The sequence below is a fragment of the Bison bison genome, unplaced genomic scaffold (assembly GCF_000754665.1).
Source record: "Bison bison bison isolate TAMUID 2011002044 unplaced genomic scaffold, Bison_UMD1.0 scf7180017864473, whole genome shotgun sequence".
Taxonomy (NCBI): Eukaryota; Metazoa; Chordata; class Mammalia; order Artiodactyla; family Bovidae; genus Bison; species Bison bison.
The window spans coordinates 18572910-18578909 of record NW_011495034.1 but is presented as its reverse complement, the minus strand read 5'-3'; positions in this window follow the sequence as shown (position 1 = coordinate 18578909).

Sequence of the window (6000 nt, the reverse complement as noted above, 5' to 3'; positions counted from 1 at the left end):
CAGTCAATAACCTCAGATATGCAGATGATACCACCCTTATGGCAGAAAGTGAAGAGGAACTAAAAAGCCTCTTGATGAAAGTGAAAGTGGAGAGTGAAAAAGTTGGCTTAAAGCTCAACATTCAGAAAACGAAGATCATGGCATCCGGTCCCATCACTTCATGAGAAATAGATGGGGAAACAATGGAAACAGTGTCAGACTTTATTTTTGGGGGCTCCAAAATCACTGCAGATGGTGATTGCAGCCATGAAATTAAAAGACGCTTACTCCTTGGAAGGAAAGTTATGACCAACCTAGATAGCATATTCAAAAGCAGAGATATTACTTTGCCAACAAAGGTCCATCTAGTCAAGGCTATGGTTTTTCCAGTGGTCATGTATAGATGTGAGAGTTGGACTGTGAAGAAAGCTCAGCGCTGAAGAATTGATGCTTTTGAACTGTGGTGTTGGAGAAGATTCTTGCGAATCCCTTGGACTCGCAAGGAGATCCAACCAGTCCATCCTAAAGGAGACCAGTCCTGGGTGTTCATTGGAAGGACTGATGCTGAGGCTGAAACTCCAATACTTTGGCCACCTCATGCGAAGAGTTGACTCATTGGAAAAGACCCTGATGCTGGGATGGATTGGGGGCAGGAGGAGAAGGGGAACAACAGAGGATGAGATGGCTGGATGGCATCACCAACTCGATGCACATGAGTTTGAGTGAACTCCAGGAGTTGGTGATGGACAGGGAGGCCTGGCGTGCTTCGATTCATGGGGTTGCAGAGTTGGACATGACTGAGCGACTGAACTAAACTGAACTGACCTTTAGCATAGGAGATCTTCCATGGCTGTATATTCAACCTCCTTTGTAGCTCTCTCACTCTTGTGGTTAAATTTTGAGAATAACTTTCAGCATGATCTAACTATGGTTCCAGGAGAGAAGGTATCTTTCAGAGCTGAAAGAGCCTTCTAATTTTCGTGGCATACTCTGTTAATAGCTGAGCTTGTCATTTTCTTTAAGATTTCCAAGAAGCTTCAAAGCTAGCCCAAACCACAATCCTTATCATTATCATTGCCTCTATGCTGCTGCTAGAGGCACTTCGGTCATGTCCAACTCTTTGCAACCCCATGACCTGTAGTCCACCAGGTTCCTCTGTCCATGGGATTCTCCAGGCAAGAATACTAGAATGAGTTTCCATTCCTTCTCTAGGAGATTTTCCCAACCCAGGGATCGAACCCATATCACTTGGTTCTCCTGCATTGGCAGGTGGGTTCTTTACCACTAGAGCCACCTGGGAAGCCCATTGCCTCCATAACTTAGAGTTAATCCATATATCAGTGCTGTCCCTCCAGCTGGAGAGAGTCTTAGTGACATGATGTTGTCAGACTGGAGTGATCCAGTTACAGAATCCCACTGAGGGTCTCCTTCCTAGGCCCCCCTCTAGGGCTAGTTGACTTAGTTTTGTCCCCTGAGAGTAGAACCTGAGACAGACAGGGGAGGAAACCACAAGATAAGTATGTATTACTAAAACTGCTGCTGTGACCAAGGAGAGTCCAATTTCTCCAGGACTTCCTGCTACCTGAGCAGGATACAGAACATCTCCAGAGGCTGGAGCACAGGGTTACTCCTGGGGGGGTTAACCATCCTATAATTCCAGTCTCACTTGAACAAAGACAAACGGGAACAGAAAATAGAAAGTCATGTGGCCCATTGAGGCTTCAAGTGGCATTCTGTCTGCAAGGTGAGGCTGAGCGTGCATAGAACTGTCCACTGCAGCTAAGACTTAAACCAGAAGTGTGCTGAGGTTTAGTGACCAAGTGATGAGTGACGTCATCATCATTGTCATTGTTATCCTCCTCATCATCATTATTTGTGGCTAAACCAGCTGTAGAACAAGGGCAGAGTTATTTATATATATATATATAAATCAGGGGTCTTCAGCCTCTGGGAGCCAATGCCTGATGATCTGAGGTAGAGCTGATGTGATAAGAATAGAAATAAAGTGCACGATAAGCGTAACGTGTTTGAATCATACCTAAACCACCCCCCTCCCAGCCCTGTTCCATGGAAAAATTGTCATACACAAAGCCAATCCCAGTGCCAAAAAGGTTGGGGACCACTGTTATAAGTAATATAATGAGAAACCTACAGAATATATAGGAGGAAAGGAAAAATGAATCTCACATTTGATAATAAAGAGGTCTATATAAAGGAGATGGTATTTCCATGGGATCTTAAAAGACAAATAGGGTGTTCATGGACGGACTGATACTGAAGCTGAAACTCCAATACTTTGGCCACCTCATGCAAAGAGTTGACTCATTGGAAAAGACCCTGATGCTGGGAGGGATTGGGGGCAGGAGGAGAAGGGAACGACAGAGGATGAGATGGCTGGATGGCATCACCGACTCGATGGACATGAGTTTGGGTGAACTCCGGGAGTTGGTGATGGACAGGGAGGCCTGGCATGCTGTGATTCATGGGGTCGCAAAGAGTCAGACACGACTGAGTGACTGAACTGAACTGACTGAGGATTTCATCAGGTGAAGTCAAGGCAAAACATCCAGGAGAGGAAACTATAATTAACAAAGACCATATACACCCACGGTGTACAGTGATGGAGTACAGTGATGAGTATAGTTATGGGGCTGTAGTGATGGCATGTTTTTATGGGGTTGTTGGGATGGGGTGCAATGAGGCATCTCTCTGGGATGGCAGTATTTGGGTTTCACATGAATGTGAAGTGGGTTTGAAGAAAGATTGAAAGAAGGAAACTCTAAAGGTCCAGCTCTGGGTCCATGTGGGAAAACAGAGGCATTGCCTGCTGACCTGATTCCATCCCCAGACCATCCTCCCTTTGTTTTGTCAACCTGCGGGCCAGTCTCCACTTTGAGGCCACAGGGTTGCTCTGATGCCTTCAGGGTTCCTTCAGTCTCCCATTATGAGAATCGAAAAGTGTGCTTTTGATCTCCACTTGCATCTATCAGCAGGGGTGGTTGAGCGCATGCTTTACGCCATGCCTCAGACTGGGGTCCTCTCTCATTTTTGGTTTCTCCCTCAGGGGTTATAGCAGAGCAATCTAGAGAACAGTGAGAGCCCATTGAAGGCCTGTGTCTCTCTGGGGCCATCCAGGCCACTGGTCTGTGCTACTGATGGGGACATCAAGGTCCTAGGAGGTGATGTCAAGTGATTAGTCAGCTTCCGAGAAGATTATGTGATTTTTCATAGATCAAGAACTGCAGAAGTCAGCCATCCTTCCAGAATCTTACTTCTGTTCCTCATTTCTTACTCCATCCTCTCTAAATGGCAAAGCCTACAGCTTGGAGGCAGGAAATCTGGGCTCAAGTCCCAGCTATGCTGCCTTTCAGCCTTGTGATATTTGACAATTCATCCTACTTTGCCAAACTTCAGCTTCCTCATCTACAGAATGGCAAACATTGCATTAAATTAGAGAATGGCTGCAAAGCATTCAACCTGGGATCTGACACCTACAAAGCATTCCATACATGAAAACTAGTACCATTGTTTCTTGACATATATTAGTGTCTCCCAGAGTGGAGTTCCTGAGCACTAGGGGACAGGCGACCTAGACGGAACAGGAAATAGAAGATATATGGTTAGGAAGCCATATCCTCCACAATTCTCTTTCAATAATGGTTTTGCAGAAAAGATAGACTCAGTTTGCATGTTTCATATATACATACATGTAAGATATACATACATATATAAAATAAAATATATGTTTATCTATCTTATTAATAAGAGATATATATGCATATTGTTGTTGTTTAGTCACTAAGTCATATCCTACTCTTTGCCACCCTATGGACTAGAGCCTGCCAGGCTTCTCTGTTCATGGGATTTCCCAGGCAAGAATACTGGAATGGGTTGTCATTTCCTTCTCCAGAGGATCTTCCCAACCCAGGGATCAAACCCATCTCTTGCATTGCAGGTGGATTCCTTACTGCTGAGCCACCATATATATCTGGTTAATTTTTCTTTATAACAAAGAGAGAACACCCTTGTCCCTCTGGTTAATGGGAGAAAATTACATTGTGTTTAATCTGGTAAACTCAGTCCTATTCAATACTTTAAAGTCTCTTTAAGTAACATAAACTTTTTTCATGGAGAAGGAAATGGCAGCCCACTCCAGTGTTCTTGCCTGGAGGGTCCCATGGACAGAGGAGACTGGCAGGCTACAGTCCATGGGGTCACAAAGAGTCAGACATGACTTCACCACTGAGCACATACACATATTGCTAACACAACATTATAAATCTACTGTACTTCAATTAAAAAAATAAATAAGCTTTAAAAAGTAATTTTTTCAAATGAATGTGTGGCCTCTCAGATTGGCTTCCTAGCTTCCCTCCTCCTCTCCAAGGTGCAATCTGGCTGTATGAATTGGGGAAAGGCAATGGCACCCCACTCCAGTACTTTTGCCTGGAGAATCCCATGGACAGAGGAGCCTGGCAGGCTGCAGTCCATGGGGTTGCTAGAGTCGGACACGACTGAGCGACTTCACTTTCACTTTTCACTTTCGTGCATTAGAGAAGGAAATGGCAGCCCACTCCGGCGTTCTTGCCTGGAGAATCCCAGGGACAGGGAAGCCTGGTGGGCTGCCGTCTATGGGGTCGCACAGAGTCGGACACGACTGAAGCAACTTAGCAGCAGTAGCAGCAGCATATGAGTAGAAGGGCAGAAGGAGCCTGGAGCCATTTGTAAACATCTTCTTGTGATTTCCACGGCAGTTTCCCTCTGCACCAGGTTTCTGGGAGGATGATGAATTTTAACGTGGTAGGCTAGTGATCTGTCCTCTTGTCTTGATCAAAACCAATGGTCCTCCCCTGCTAACTCAGCCCTCACTTTAGCTCTGACCAGCACTCAGCACTGTGCTCCGCCCAGGTCAAGTTGTGGTTCCACTTTGTTTTCAAGCCTAGAAAGCACCTCTGTGGGCCTCTTGCCCTCTTCCCCCTCCAGCTCATGGCCAGGTTCTCAATCACCTCTGAGTTCCCTTCAAGATTTTATCTGGGGTCCTTCCAAGGAACAGCAGATCTGAGGGAAGTGGGAGCATCACCTGTGATTTGTCTGTCCTCTTTTATTTTGTTGTGCCGCTGCAGTCTGGTTCAGTGGTGTGGACACACCGGAGGCAGCCTCCTCCTCCTGAAGAGCCAAGCTTGCTTTGGTACCATCCCACCTCTCATACCTCCCACTTTGGGACGAAAGTCTAGGAGAGGGACTCAGAGCAACTTGTGTCAATGCCTGCCTTCCCTATCTCGGTTTCCTTCTCCTTCCCAAGGTCCACAGTATAGAGGGGACCAAGACTCTCCTCTTGGTCCTATTTTGAGATGCTCTACATCACACCCTTTGGCTTCACATGATGGTTGCCAGGAGAAGGGGGAATGATTTTGCAGTATGGAAATGCAAGACATACTGGTTTACTCTTTCTAAAATACTATCCCTATTGTATTAGATATTAATGATTTCTTTGATAATTAACAGTTTTCAAGGTCAATTTAAAGAAAAATATCAAGTGAATTGATAGTAAACTTAGTAGTGGGAATGATACAAATTGTAAAGTTAGGAGGTCAATGGCCGAGTTGGGGAAACACCGGGATACATGGTAAAAGCTGTGATACGTACATGGGTAGAAAAGACCGTAAGGCAGTCATGTACACAACTCATTAACAAGCAGGACGGGTGGAAAAAGCAGAGCATTCAGTTGTTCAGGAGAACCTAGGAAAGCTTCTTGAAAGAGGTGGCCATTGAACTGGACTTTAAAGGATAAGAAGCTAGAGACGAAAGACTGTGACAGTAGCAAGAGTACAAGTGAAGACACTTTTAAAATTGTTGAATGAGTACTGGTATAAGGTGTTAATATTATTTCTGATTCGATGGAGGGACAGAATTGTAGGGCAACAAGACTCTTTCTGGAGGCAGTGAGGGAGGGCCAGAGCCGGCAGATAGTCTAAGAAGGCTCAAGATTATAGACAAAATGGACATTTCAGACACTGGGTG